Here is a 15,987-nt window from a genome sequence, read left to right on the forward strand (position 1 = left end):
AGGCTGAACATTAGGTTCCTAGTCTTCTATTTGTAGAGGTAGTTTGGGAGTAATTAGTGTTAGGGAAATAATTATTAGCAACCTTGTTTTATCAAAGTGCCCTAACAGAGGACAAATAATCCAGCCATTTATTTTTTTTTAATTTTTTTTTTTTATTGCGGTACGCGGGCCTCTCACTGTTGCGGCCTCTCCCCTTGCGGAGCACAGGCTCCGGATGCGCAGGCTCAGCGGCCATGGCTCACGGGCCCAGCCGCTTCGCGGCATGTGGGATCTTCCCGGACCGGGGCACGAACCCGTGTCCCCTGCATCGGCAGGCGGACTCTCAACCACTGCGCCACCAGGAAGCCTAGCCATTTCTTCACTGACTGATTTTAGATCCCTATTGTTCGGAGATGTCCCCACAAATGCTGAACATCTAGGGAAACCTGCTTCCTTAAGAATTCATAATTAATGACGCAGTAGCCAGGGGCTTTCCTGGTGGCGCAGTGGTTGAGAGTCCACCTGCCAATGCAGGGAACATGGGTTCGTGCTCCAGTCCGGGAAGATCCCACATGCTGCGGAGCGGCTGGGCCTGTGAGCCATGGCCGCTGAGCCTGCGCGTCCGGAGCCTGCGCGTCCGGAGCCTGTGCTCCGCAATGGGAGAGACCACAACAGTGAGAGGCCTGTGTACCGCAAAAAAAAAGAAAAATGATGCAGTAGCCACTTCACAACTGTGGGCTGGCATATAGAAAAAATATTTATATCTCAAGATCTTCAATACAAATTTAAATCTAGGTTTTTCATTACAAACTTTTAGAAAGCAAAATTCTAAACCACATCTTTTCTAAAATGTCAAAGATATTCCAATAATGTTCTCAAATGGCTGCAGAAGGGGTAAATAAGAATCGCTTATTGATCAAAGTCAAGAAAAAAGAGAATCACTGGCTCAAAGGCTAAAGTTAAAGAAAGATTTGAGGTTACAAAATGTGTTTTGAGTTTCAAAATGCAGGAAGTAAAGAAATAACAGACCACTTAGGTAGTACTTTGTAATTCTAATTTCAAAGGTTTGGTGTGAGAACTGAAATGAGCATCTTTTTATATAGGAGAAACATTATAACCCAGCATCCTACATAGTTTCCTCCTCATTATTTGGTTCCATGTGCATCACTCTCCAGTTGGACCCTAAGTTGTTCTTGTCCAGCATGGTGCTAGGAACGAAAAAGTTTTCTGCCTCCGGAACATGCCCTCCGCAAATACTTAGGGATTAGGGAAATTTAAGGATAATGACTGGATTGGAATGCAGTTTCCTTGAGTGCTAGAGCAATGGGTCTCAGACTGGAGCCTGCGTCATCTGGAGGACTTGTTAAAACAGAGTTTGCTCGACCCCCATCCAGTTTCTGATTCAGTAGGTCTAGGGATGAAGAACCTGCATTTCTAACAAGCTCCCTGGTGCTCATCTGGGGAGCACAGGTTGAGGGCCTTTGTTCTAGACCAGTGGTCTCAACCGTGGCTGCACATGACAATAAGCTGGGGAGTTTTTTTGACTCCTCATGCCCAGATTATTATCCAGACCAATAACATCAGAATCTATGGTGGTCGTGACCAGGCTTCAGTATTTTTTAAAGCTTCCTAGTAGATTCCAATGTGCAGCCCAGACTGGGAAACACTGTTCAGTCTCATAGTTGTTCTCAGCCCAGGCTGTATATTAGAGTAACTTGAGAAAGCTTTTTTTTTTTTAAATTGAGCTATAATTGACATAGTATAAAAATTACCCACTTCAAAGTGTACAAGTCAGTGATTCCTATTTATTCACAAAGTTGTACAGCCATCACCACTATCTAGTTCCAGAACCTTTTCATCAACTTCTAGGGAGATTTTTAAACAAAGTTCTGATACCTCGGTTCTACTCTTAGAGATTCTGATTTAACTGGTTTACATGATAAAGGCATCAGTGTTTTTGTAAGTGCCTCAGGCAATTCTAATGTCCAGATAGGGCTGAGAATCACAGTTCCTGAGTTTGATTACTGACCTTTCAAGACTGTTTTAGGAGTTAAGACCTATTCAGGAGCTTTCACTGACCCAGGCAGGGATGTGGTAAGTACAGAGGAACTAGCACACATTTTCTGTCTAAACTCCTGCTTGTCCATTAAATATGGTCAATCACAATACAGGGAAAACATCATCCTTGATTTCTGGCGCTCAGAGCAGAGAGCTGGGTGGCCTTTAACAGATGGATCTGGAGGTGACCCTGGTAGCGAACCTGGCTCCACTGTCTGCGGCATTTCCCTGAAAACCATAGCTCCATTTTAGAGACTTCAAGAGCCTCTAAGGCTCTTTGGGCCCCCAGTAGGGCTCAGAGCTGTTAGTTAAATTTTTAAACATTTGCTTCCATTGGTCTGATGTTTCAGTGACGGGCTTCTGTTGATTAAGGCACAGAAGCCGAGTTAGAGTCCTGGCTCCTGCAATTACTATTGCCTGATGTGGGGTAAAAACAGTTTCCTCATTTTGTAATAATCCCTTCCTCCCAAAGATATTTCTGTTATTAAGGAAAATAGTGTATTGGGAGCATTCACCTCTGCACAATTAATTCAGTAGAAAGATGATGAGGTTTCACATCGTGTGATCTGGATTCAGTCCCTGGCTCTGGCCTTTTAGCTGATGTGATTTGAGCAAAATGTAAGCATTCACACTCTATAAAAGGGGAATCCATCAATGACAACAATAATAATAGTACCTGACTCACCTTTAGTAACACGTTTACATATTTTTGTGACGATAAAATGGTATAGTTCACATGAAAATGTTTTATATACTATGGCATCATATAAATGATTATGCCTTAGGAGGTAACTAGAGACATAGACTTATGAAAGGAGGAAAGAATGCATAATTTATAAATTAAGATGATTCCTTTTGCTATGTAGACAGTTTGAACTATAGGACCTCAGGAACAAAAGGATACTTCTACAGATCATTTAAAAGCAGCTATTGGGCTTCCCTGGTGGCGCAGTGTTGGGAATATGCCTGCCAATGCAGGGGTCACGAGTTCGAGCCCTGGTCCGGGAAGATCCCACATGCCGCGGAGCAACTAAGCCCGTGCGCCACAACTACTGAGCCTAGTGTGCCACAGCTACTGAGCCTGCGTGCCTAGAGCCCTATGCTCTGCAACAAGAGAAGCCACGCAATGAGAAGTCCGTGCACCACAACAAAGAGTAGCCTGCGCTCACCCCAACTAGAGAAAGCTGGTGCGCAGCAATGAAGACCCAACGCAGCCAAAAATAAATAAAATTAAATTATTTAATTAAAAAAAAAAAGATTTAGGGAGAAGGAGATCCTAAGTTGTATCCCATAAGTAGTCATTCTTTCACTTTTCCTGATTCTATCTATCTCCCCCTTTTTTGGGGTCTTTGCCTATACAGAATTGAGTTAATTCTCCTCTTTAGTTCATAACACTTAACTGGTCCATATGAGGCCCCTCTTTTTAATTTATTCTCCTCCTTCATCTCCATCCCTGATCCCATTTCCCATCCTTACATAGTCCCTATTCTTGTGTTTGCAATGTGGATTCTTCCAATCTACCTTCTGAACATTTGTTTATATGTATATCTGTAAAACTATTTTTTAGTATGTATGAAATTTTTGACATTTACACAATTACTATGCTATAAATTTCATTTGTTTCACTTAGCAGTAGGCTTTTATTTCATGTGGTAAGAATACTTACATGAGACCTACCTTCTTAACAAATTATGTGTATAATACATTATTGTTGACTATAGGTACAGTGTTGTACAGTAGATCTCCAGAGCTTATTCATCTTGCTTAACTAAAACTTTATGCCTGTTGATTAATTACTCCCTACTTCCCTCTTCCTTCAGTCCCTGGCAACTACCATTCTACTCTTTGATTCTATGAATTTGACTATTTTAGATACCTCATATAAGTGGAATCATGCAGCTTTTGTCTTTCTATGACTGGCTTATTTCACTTAGCAAAATGTTCTCAAGGGTCGTACATGTTGTCACATATTGCAGAATTTCCTCCTTTTTAAGGGATGAATAGTATTCCATTGTATGTATATGCCATTGTGAGATTGGTCGTCCTACTATATGATCTAACTCATTTTCTTTGACTGTTGCATATCATTCCATCTTAGGCAAGTACTCTATAATACGTACCTATTCCCTTAGAGAGGGATACACAATGCCCCCCAACTCCCACTGCCCAAAAAATGGTGCAGTGCTCCTCCTTGTGTGTCCCCTTGTACATCACTGTACCAGGAGTGGAGTCCCATTTTTCTGTTGGGCTTCTGTCTTTCCTTGAAAATTTTTGAGAATTCCTAATATATTCTGGAAGTTAATGTTTGCCTGTTTATAGATGTTGTGAAGATCTTCCAGTCCATGAGTTACTATTTTTTAATTATTAATTAATTAATTTTATTTTTGGCTGCATTGGGTCTTCATTGCTGTGTGCCAGCTTTCTCTAGTTGTGGCAAGTGGAGGTTACTCTTTGTTGTGAGTTGGGGCTTCTCAATGCGGTTGCTTCTCTTGTTGCAGAGCACGGGCTCTAGGTGCGCAGACTTCAATAGTTGTGGCACGTGGGCTCAGTAGCTGTGGCTCGCAGGCTCTAGAGCACAGGCTCAGTAGTTGTGGTGCAAGGGCTTAGTTGTTCTGTGGCATGTGGAATCTTCCCGGATCAGGGATTGAACCCATGTCCTCTGCATTGGCAGGCAGATTCTTAACCACTGCTCCACCAGGGAAGTGCCCATGAATGAGTTTTTAATATTGTGTATAGTGTTCTTTGTTCAATAGAAACCATGAATTATTTTGATGTAGTCAAATTCCATCCTTACTCTTTTTAGGGATTTTGAGGGTCTATTTTAAGATACCCTTTTCTGCCCTGAGGTCCCAAAGGTTCTCCTGCAGGGACTGTTTCATAACTCTATTATTTCTTTATCATTTGTTCTTTCCCCAAATGATAAAGTTTTTCTTAATATCCATAATATTTCTTAATATCTTTTAGGTCAGGCTCCTTATTTGTTCTTCCTTTTCGAAACTGTCTTAGCTGTTTATGGGCTTGTATTGTTCCATGTTACTCTTAGAAGCACTTTATCCTGTTCTCCCAAAATATTCTGCTGGAATTTTTATTGAAATTGCATTGAATTTATAGATCAATTTGCAGAAATCTATATCTTTGAACTGTAAAGATATCAATCTATTCACATGATGTGACTTTACATTTATTCAAATCTTTGTTCCTCTTTTATTATAATTTTAAAACTTCTCTATAAAGATCTTTATTAGATCAGTTTGTAGACAGTTTTTAGCTTTTGTGTTATTGTAAATGATGTTTTATTTTCTACCGTATTTTCTAATTGGTTATTGCTGGTATAAAAGAATGCTACTTATCTTTGTTTGATATTTTCTTTCTCGAACTTGCTAACCTCGAACTCCTTTATTTATTACTTTTCATAGTTTATTAGTTCTCTTGTATTTTTATATAAATTATATAATCTACAGACAATGGCAATTCTGTCTTCTCCCTTCCAAATTTTATCACTCTTATTTCAATTGATTGTCTGATTGCACTGGCCAAAACCTCCAGTACTATGTTGATCAATAGCATTCAAAGAATTAGCCTTGTCTACTTCCAGACCCAGTCATATTGTGGTTATGAAACTCACTGTCATATCTTCTTGGTTAGAAACGTGGTAGGTTTTTCCATAAGGCTGTTATCTTCCTGTGGTGGGGAAGGGGAATGGGGCAGAACCTGGCTAAAAAAGGAAATATATGAAAAGTCTTAGATAACACTTATAAAGCCAGGGACTCATTATACCAAAAGCTGGGTAATTCTAGTAAAGATGCATTTTGGGTTTATACTTGAGTGATTACTATAATCCAAAAAAAATCCCCTTCCTTTATTTTCTCTCTATTCTCTCATGCCTTAAAATTGCTCTGAAGCCCCTTGTCTTTAAACACCCCCAAACTCTTTCTTGATACGAGCCCACAGGCTTTTCTGTCTCTTCCTCTACAGGTCCTCCTTTCCCGCTTTATTATGTAGCTTACTTTTTCTCCTGGAGAAGACATAACCCTTCCTTTTTGGAAATAGAGTATCCAAATAGCAAGTGGGTGCAGAAAGAGGGCTGTGAACATTCTCATTATTAATTTTTATACTTTCTGCTTACATGACTTGGCACATTGAGGCAGATAATTAGATATCCAGGTAGAAATATTTGAAAACTCTAGTTCCTTTGGCTCTATATCCCCCTGCCCTATCAGTCTGACCACAATTTGTTCAATATGACATCTGCCTCCATCACCATTGTGTCCTATTTATGCAATGAAATGTAGCTTTATCTGTCTATTTATGTAGGCAGCTGTATCACATTTCGGATCCATTTTGAAATTACACTTAACTAAGCTTCTAGTGTTACCGAGTTATTTGTGTAGTTAGTTTTTGGATTTAATTCAAAGATTTTACATTTGTTCTTAAAATTCCATTCTGACGCTCTAACATATGAAGAGTTTTATAAACTGATTTCTGTTATCCAACGTACTACCTATTGCTCCAAGCATCTTGTCATCTGTGGAATTTGACAGGAAGGGCATCAGTGTGCTCATCCAAATCTTTGATAAATATGTCAGAAAGGACAGGGCCAGGGAAGAACCCTAAGGCACACCACTATAAAATGTCCTTCAGCTTGACATGGAATTAGCATTCTTGGACATGACTCTTCAATTATTGATGAAGTCACCTGACTGTACTTGCATTCACTCCACATTTCTGCACATTATCCACAAGGTTTTCATGAGAAACACTGTCAGATTCCTTGCTGAAATACTAACACACTGTGTGTGCAGCATTTCCTTAACCTACCCAATTAGTAAATCCATGTATTATTCAGTTCTATTTTGGCTTCAAGTGACAAAGTTTCAACTTCAACTAGAATAAGCAAAAGAGATAATTCATAATGTACCTAACTGTACATTCTATACCATCAGAGCACTGGCTCTTTCCACCTCTTGGCTCTACCATCCACTGTGTTGGCTCCATTCTTACATTGTCTCTCTACTCTTAGCTTCAAGATGACTACCTGCAACCAGGGAGTTTTAACCCAACAGTTACTCTGACATCCTAGAATTGAGTCTCATTGTCTCAGACAGGATCATGAGCCCATCTCTAAGTCAAACCCAAGGAGATGGAAGGATCTGAGCAGCCAGCCTGGGTCACATGCCCACCCTTGAAGCTAGAGCTGGAGTCTGCTTCACCCAAATTACATAACCTGAGAAAACCTCAAAGATAACAATGATATCAAAGGAAGAAGAATGAATGGATATTTTCTACACCCAATAAAAATGTCTCAGCCCTCAGTGTATGCTCCAAAGTATTTTCTTAGGAGCCTCACAACTCAAGGATTATTCACATTATGTCTACATTTGTATAATCAGTTACTTTATACAAATACACACACACACACACACACACACACACACACACACACATATATGGAATACATATATTCAACTATGTATATATATATATGTCCAGTTGTTACACAGTTGGAAGTAAAGCTCTGTTTGGATAAACAATGTATCATCAGAAGTTTATTTCTACAGGGATGACTAATGAGTGTTCTCCACTCTGCAGCTGGCCGGCTGACTTCAAACCCACTCACCACAGAAATCTGGGAAAGAGTGGTCTACAGATGAGGGGTGAGGGTATCGTGTAGGTATTTGTGGTGAGCTGTCCTGCAATGAAGAGATAATTTCTTGGTCCTGATTTATTTGGATGGCAACAGTAATATATGGTCCAAAATATAGTGGTCTTAAAGCAACAGGAAAGGCCAGGGGTGAAAGCTATAAGAACGAGAACTGTATTTGGCTTTAATATATCTATTACAATTCGGGGCTGAATTGCTTTTTCAGAAATGGATTCTCTAAAGGCACTTGATGATCTGATTGGTTTGTCACCAAAGTACTTTTCTATGTACTTAATTTTATTTGTTCCAACCACATTCAAGTCCATGGAGAAGTCTTACTCACTTGTGCAAATCTGCTAATGAGAGAGTCCAGCAATGAGTGCTAGAGAAGATGCTCTTAGGGAACACTTTAAGGGGATGCTCTTGCAGGGGATAATCTTGGGAACTTTTATTTCATGGAGCTTTTCTAGAATCATTTATAACCAGACTCAAGGACAAAATGAGGACACTTCAGGTCTGACTGCCTGATAAGAGCAGCTTTCTCATGTCTATGCTGTCAGGCATCCCAGAAGGAAAACCAATAGCAACAAAGGCAGGACCCCACTCCTGCTGCTTGAGCACCCAAACAATACAATAAGGCCCTGGCCTGAACTGTATACCTGTATACATTTTGGGTAGTGTCTGCTACCTTTCCTGTTCTTATTTATCAAATGTCCTGTCTTTTGTGTTAGACAAACTTGATATTATCAGAGTCAATATCTAGGCAACAGCAGAATCACCATATCTTACTTACACTGAGAGACAGATACGCTGGCAGCAGAGAAATAACAAGAGGATTGTCAGTTGTCGGGAATATATTAAGCTTTTCCTGAATGTAGTAGATATAAGAATGAAAGCAAAAATCTGTTGGGAATTTGGCTACTATGCTATGAATATTAGTACATTAGGGGATCACCTTCAGAGAATGTAGGGAAACAGTGGATATCTTAGGAATCCAATAGAGAAGACAAATAAGCCTCATGTTTTGACAAGGTAGAGCCAACCACATAACCATAGGAGTGTTGGGGCATCCTAGCACTTTTCAGACTGATCAATAACATTAAACACTGCAGTTAAGTCTGACAAAATGAAACTAGCAAGAACATATCAATGAACACAAAGAACCTGATCATTATCACTCCTAGGGTATAAAGAGCAACAAAATTGTAATTTATCTGAGGGTCCCACCATTAGAAAATAGGACAGAGTCTGAATTTCCTTTCTCATTTTCACAATAAGAAAGTCAATCCGGTGCTCTAGGCACTATTACATTAAATACTGATATGGAGTCACTGCATAGTAAGTTTTCCTTCTAAGAAATTGATTAATCCTTAATGAAGAATAGGGAGACAAAGCCCAACCTAAATGGGTAATTCGTTCAAATACAGTTGACTTTTGTCTTTAGAGTCATTCTTTTCCCATATTACATAACGAATGATTTTCTTTGGAATTTAATTTTTCGGACAGTAACACATACATACCTAATAAACCTTTCTAGATTATAAATGGACATTCTTGGAAAGTTTTCATTTGGTACAAATGAAAATGAACTAAAGCTAGCAGGGAACTGCCTTAAAACCTACGTTTCATGTCAGGCCCAACAATCAATAGTGCCCACTAAGGATAAAAATATATATATATGTGGTTGGCTGCAAGGCTTCTGCTCCTGCTGCTTTCTGAACCCTTTGAGGCTATCAACATTCTCTGTGCTTCTAGGGAGAAGTGGAAGGTACAGACTTCTGGAACTAAGAGGGCCCTGAGATGTCCATCTGCATCAGAGCTACACAGAGCCATGGAGGTGCGTCACTGTCAATTCAAGGGTTCAGTTCCATTCACTTCAGCTCAAAAGTTTTCTGCTGAGCACTTAAGTACAGAGGTGTAATGAGAGCTAGAGATAGGAAAGGTGCAAAAGACACAATTCCAGTCCTCAAGTTGCATATCATCTAGGACTTATTCAAAGCACCCACCCATGAGCTAAATAGTCAGGATCAATGTGTGATGATAATATTTACCAAGCTACATGCAGAGGTGCTAAGTGGGTGGAGTTATTTTTTGGACTGAAGTGTAAAGAAAATGACAGGGTCATTTTGGCCTTAGGATGCACTCACCTATGGTGATGCACTCACCTATGGTATCACTGGAACAGTGTCCCAACTGAGATGTGCCTTAGGAGCTTTGGATGAAGAAACCCAATGGGGAATGCTCTTGGTAAGTTAAAAAGGTGTGTTTTCTGGAACTGAGTGTGTATCTTTCTGGAGATCCCAGCAGAGCACTGCTCAGAGGATGGCCAATGAGATGTTCCATACAACTTGCAGATGACCTCTAACCAAATAACCAGAAACTGGAGGGGGCCGTCCAGTCATTTCAGTCATTATTTTGCTGTTCCCCATTCCAGGATCACACAGAATCGGGAGCTTGCCTGGATCCCAGAAAAAAAGGGATCAGACTGCTAACTGTCTATTCCAATCTGAAGATGCTGACCATATTCCAGTCTGAAGATGATGACCATTCTTATTTACTGAGCCCATAATGGCCCCTTAAAGTTTTGTGGCTCTGCTGTTTTGAGACACAGTGACATATAGAAATCTTTGCTAAGGCTTTGAACATGGTCTTACCCCCTGGGTAGAACCTAAAGCCAATGTTTGTGAAGTTGTGCCTTTTGCGGGGGACATTGCCACAAAGGACACACTCAGTTCTCTATCTCAGCAAACTTTACGCCCTTTTCTCAATCTTAAGTAATCACTCTCTCTCTCTCCTGTGGCTACCTTCAAAGTCTTCAGGGAACTCAGGTTTTAAGAATGTGCCTTGCAAGGTATCAGTTAATACAAATTTCCCTCCAAGGAAGAAGACAGCCAAAAAGCTGGGCTGCCTTTGTGGAATGGGGTAGGGAAAAATAGATGGGGAGAGCTCCTATTAACTAATATTTCAAGGTGTTTTCCTGCCACACCTGGATATTTGGAATTTTTCTTATAGACAATGATGCTTTAAGTGGTAAAATGATTCTTCTGAGAGCAGGAGGCAGCATGGATTGGAGAGGGGAAGGCATTATTGGGAAACCAGTTAGAAGTATATTGTCAAAATCTAGACATGATGTGAAAGATCCTGGACCTTAGTAATGGCAGTGGCCATGCGAAGCAGGACAGACATTAGAGGCATATAGAGAAGACTTTAATCACTGACTAGATACAGAAACTGTATGAGAAGGAGTCAAAGACAAATGTGAGCTTTCAAGTCTCAGGGAGTGGAAGATATTGACTTGGAGGGATAGGAAGAGGAAACAGGGGACATGGAGATGTGAAAGTGTTAGCAAGATAGTCAGTGACATGAGATATTCAACCAGATGAGCAAGTTGTGAGGTTGAAATTCTGAAAATGAATTAAGGGCTACGGAAGAAAATTTGGGACTCACTTGAAAAAGGAAATAGTTGAAAATGTGAACATGAATGAGAACTCTGACAGAAAAGTAAAAAGGAAACCAAGACAAAGCTGGGCCCTGGAGTTTGCTGGTGTCTGGCACAGGCAGCTAAAATCCAGAAAACTGTCTCATGAAAAGGAAGAGAATCTCTTCAGAGATCTGACCCTGAAGCCTCAGGGTCAAGTCAGGGTCAATGAAACTAGACGTTTTAGAAAGAACAGGAAGAACGGGAATAGCCAACTCAATATCAAGTTGGGAAACTAATATTAAAAAGTTATTGGAGTAGATTTCTAGCATCTTTGTGAGAAAAGATTTAGTCATTTCGTGGGAAGACAAACAAGGAGTTCAGGAAAAACTAGGTGGTGAAGAAAAGGAGACAGGGCTTATAGACCCAGTCAAGAAATCTGGCTGTGAAAATATGGTGACAAATAGAACAATAGCTAGAGGGTATTGCAGAATAAAAGGAAGAGTTGTTTCCTCTTTCCACATACCTCAAGAAAATATCTTTTCTGAGGGCCAGAAGTATCAGCCAGATACTGTTGAAGGAAATAACCAGGTTTTATAAGAGTTTGCCATTTGTAATAGTTATAGTGGAAGCTGTTTGCCTAGATTATTTGGCTTAGGCTCTACCATGACTCAATAAATGATTAAATGTCCATTTTTGTGGCTTTCTGAAAGAGACATTGACCACCATGGCACGGTCAGCAAGTGACAGTGGGTTCTTTATTCTCTGTTGTCATCACAGTCACTAAAGTTGACCACTCCTGCCCAGTGGCTGTCAGTTCACTGCAGAAGATACAGGAAAGAGAGCAAGAAGTTGCAAAGGAAATGTATACTTCAGTCCCACACAGAGATCTAAAGGGCTGGATCTAGACTTGTTCTCTTTTCAGAACTTGGAATTAGAAATAGGCAGAGATGGAGTCTCGGAGAACAGTGCCTCTGGCATTATGACTCACTATTTAAAGATTTCATTAGGAGGGGAAGTACATGTCCTTCAGTCAGTCATCAGGAAATCACGACTGTCCGCTTATTCTACCAAATCCTGCAGAATTTAGCTGGAGAGGGTAAGAATCTGGAGGTGGAAACTTCGACACTGTAAAGATTTCCTTGCCTAAATCCAATCTTTTCTATTTCAAGTCATGAAAACACATATTTTTAGATGGATTGATAGACATACACACATACAGAGTGCATATATATTATCTTTTCATAAACATTTACCTGTGAATGTCTGTAACTTAGGGTACCTTTAAATAAAATCCCAACTGAATTAACCTAAAATACGATGTTCTATATACCAGTTCCCAAAAGAAGATGAATCCTAAGAAGGACTACTTAAATTCATTCCAGAGAAAATAGGGAATAAATGAGAATACCAGGTAGAGTTAGAGGGTTATTATGATGAACTGATTTCTATATAATATGATGGAAGATTAGAGCTCATAGGGTTCTGCATTTTAAAATAAATCACTGCATGGAGGCAGAGGAAACATCACTAAGAATTTTGTTCTGATGTCTGGTTAACACTTTCCTCTCTTTAGAGATTTCAATATTTCAGAGGGAAAGCACAGTTTAAGCAGTCCTTTCACCCATTCAACAAAAAAGGCATTGAGGGCCTCCCATGAGCTAGGCACAATGTTAGGCTCCAGGACAAGAAGGTGAACAAAAAAGACCTTTCTCATTCCTGGGGCTGAGAGGATAGTGGGGAGAGGGGGAGAGCAGTAAACAATACTGGCACTGATGAATGTGTAATTACAAACTGAGATAAGTGCTTTAAAAGAAAAGAATGGAGCCCTCTACAAAGCAAAGAACAAAGGACTCAAGGTGGAAGCGGGGTGCAGGGACTCGGAAAGGCTTCCCTGAGAAAGGGCTATCTGAGCTGAGAACCAGGTTGAGTTAAAGCTAACCAAGGAAGGGGTCGGGGAAAGCAGCCGATACCCAGAGAAGAGCATGCGCAAAGGTCGATCCCGCCCCCAAGCTCAACCCTCACAGGGGTCTGGCTGTGCGGCTCCTAGTTAAGGGTTTAGTCTTTATTCTGAGAACAGTGGGATGCCATTCAAGGGTTTTAAGCAGGTTGGTGACATGATCAGATTTGTGTTTTGAAAGAGCACTCCGGCTGCAACGTTGAAAACAAATTGGAAAGACATTGTCTAAAAGCCATTGTTTCACAAAGTAAATGCTAAGGCCTGCAGCTGTCACAATCACTTTCTTGTGGTCACCTGACCCCACTAATATTTTTCTGCCCCCCTGTGGACATTTGGAAGCTATTTGAGGCTGAGGATTAAGAATTTATTGATCCCAGATTATTATACGATTATGTCAACATTTGGGCTAGAGACACAACACCTTTCTGTCTGCTCAAAATTTTGATTAGCATGACTAATCACCATTCTTGTCCGTGATCGAACAAACAAGGCCTAACAAACAAACTTCCGCATTTTACAGTCAGGCACAGTATCATATTACCCTTCTCCTCCTTCCACCTCCATCGTTGTAAACGCTCATCATCTTTCTAGTGGCCCTGTCTGTGTTTTTTTTTTTTTTTTTTGCGGTACGCGGGCCTCTCACTGTTGTGGCCTCTCCCGTTGCAGAGCACAGGCTCCGGACGCGCAGGCTCAGCAGCCATGGCTCACGAGCCCAGCTGCTCCGCGGCATGTGGGATCTTCCCAGACTGGGGCACGAACCCGTGTCCCCTGCATCAGCAGGCGGACTCTCAACCACTGTGCCACCAGGGAAGCCCCCTGTCTGTGTTTTGACACTCCATGTATCTCACCCTGTCTCTGACTTCCCTGGTTTCTCATCATGAGCCCCTGGTCAGTCGCTTCAACAGTGCTCTTGCTGTGGTGCATGACTGAGGACAGCAGAGAAGGCACCGTCAAGAGAAAGAAAGAGTCTTGGGTACCAGGTGGGTTCCAGTCATCCTGAGTTGTTTGTAACTTTATTGTAGAAAGTTCTGATTGCATAGGCCAATTTACCAAATTTCAACTAACCAAAAACCATGAGTGTGCAATTGCCCTCACCAGAACCCTGCATTGCCCTCAGGTTGCCTCAGCAGTAGTCCTGGAGCCCAAGGAGGGCTGAGCTGCAGTACAGGCTGGTGGTCTCGGCTGACATACACAGAGGAAAGCAGGGGCAGGGAGCCAGGCCAGTCCTGATGGCCCCAGCCTGGAGAACCCACCTTTCGCCATGCCGGCTATGAAATGTTGCTGTAGAGCTGATGTGCTTAGGGAGTATCCAAAACCTCCCCTCCACCGTGTGAAAAACTCTCTTCAACATTCCAGGCAAGTGGCCATCCCTTGGTGTCAATAACATGGCTTTAGTTGTTGTATCTTCCTTATATGGAGCCTAAGCAGACTCCTCCCTTAACTTCCACTAACTTAAACTAACTGTGGTCCCTGCCACAACATAAAAGGCAAATCCTTCCTTGACAAGGTGGCCCTTTAGTACTTTAAGTGTGTCATTATGTCTCCTCAATCTTCTCCATGCTGAAGCTCCCTATTTTCTTGCATGGGTGCTTCTCTGGTGAGGTTTCTAGGGCCCTGTTGTCCTGGCTGTACTTCTCTGGACTTGCTAGGAATTTGAAAAATACCATTCTTGAGAAATGTGTAATTGGCTGGTTAAACAAGCTGGGCTCAATCAACTTTATTCTTGTATCCATTCTTTTCAAACCAGTTCTTTTTCCATCTGTGTACAAAATTTGAAACAGACCCCATAGATTTTCCACTATGGGAAATATTATTAGTCCCTTTGTTTGGGCACTAAAAATCTAATAACTCTGTCCCAGTCTAATCCACCCCAGTTTAGTCAAAATTCCAAATACATGTCCAGTTTAGGGCTTACCCCCCTACTCCTGCTCAGATCTGACCCAGTCTTTGAAGCCTGGAGTTGGGAGCAGTGTGGTTGCCTGCTTTACTGTTTCATAGCTCTTCCTCTTCTTCTCACCAGCTGCTGTTCCCAACCACGCCAGGGCTGGGCTGGGGTAGAGGAGACTAGGGGAAACTGGCTGGTACAGTTAGGTCTGTTGATGTCCTCTAGGCATAAGACATATGCAAAGCTGATTCTCTTATGTGGCACTTTTGCCTGTTCCTCAGAGATGCTCTGCTGGTGACATCTAAGCCACTGCTTCTCAAAGTGTGGTCCACAAATGAAAAATTTATTATCACCTGGGCGTTTGTTAGAAATACACATTTTGGAGCCCTTCCATCCTAAGGAATCAGAAACCCTAGGAGTATGGCCCAGGAATCTGTGTTTTAACAAGCCCTCTGGGTGATTCTAATGCAGGCTAAAGTTTGAGAAACATCGATCTAAACAATGGTTCCTCCCCTCTGGCTGGTCACTTACAACTTTGTTCACACCCTGGGTTCCTGGGCACATTGCACCTCCAGGCCTGTGTTCTCCTGCTGAACTGAGCCCACAAACCAACCCCGGGAAACTACCCTTTCCCTGTAGCTAAAGGCGGCACATTTCCCTCCCAACATTATCTTCTCATTGCTGTACTCCTCAGGGGTCCCTGCACCTAGATTGTCCATCTTAGACTTATGGGGACATGTAGATGTGAATGTCTCTGTGCCCCAAACTTCAGGAAGTAAGTGCCAAGCTCTTAGGATGTTCTCTTGAAGCCTCCCTCTCTTGGCCTAATGAGAAGAGTATGCTCCTCTCTTTACCTCCTATTGAAGTGGGTGATGAGCTCTTGCTGACCAAACTGGACTTATGATCTGTTAACATGTTCCATGAAATTGATCTAGCACACCCCTTTGGGACATGGGAGGACTTTGATCACTCTTGTACTATGCATGTCCTTTGGGGCCTACTGCAAAAATCCAAGACAACAGTAGAGTTAATATTTGACATCTTTT

At 41.4% G+C, this 15,987-nt stretch overlaps 1 pseudogene across 1 annotated transcript in view; it reads right to left on the reverse strand.

The window, feature by feature from the left end:
- The window catches only part of LOC309819845 (PR domain zinc finger protein 14-like), a 51,233-nt pseudogene extending 36,914 nt beyond the window's left edge, over positions 1–14,319 (reverse strand). The window contains exons 1-2 of the transcript in view: positions 14,310–14,319; positions 10,045–10,136 (exon numbers count right to left, since the gene is read on the reverse strand). The product of the transcript in view is annotated as a PR domain zinc finger protein 14-like (transcript). The remainder of the gene's footprint in view (positions 1–10,044; positions 10,137–14,309) is intronic.
- Positions 14,320–15,987: the final 1,668 nt, after the last annotated feature.

This window comes from Grampus griseus (genome assembly GCF_964374135.1).
Source record: "Grampus griseus genome assembly, chromosome: 3".
NCBI classification, from domain to species: domain Eukaryota; kingdom Metazoa; phylum Chordata; class Mammalia; order Artiodactyla; family Delphinidae; genus Grampus; species Grampus griseus.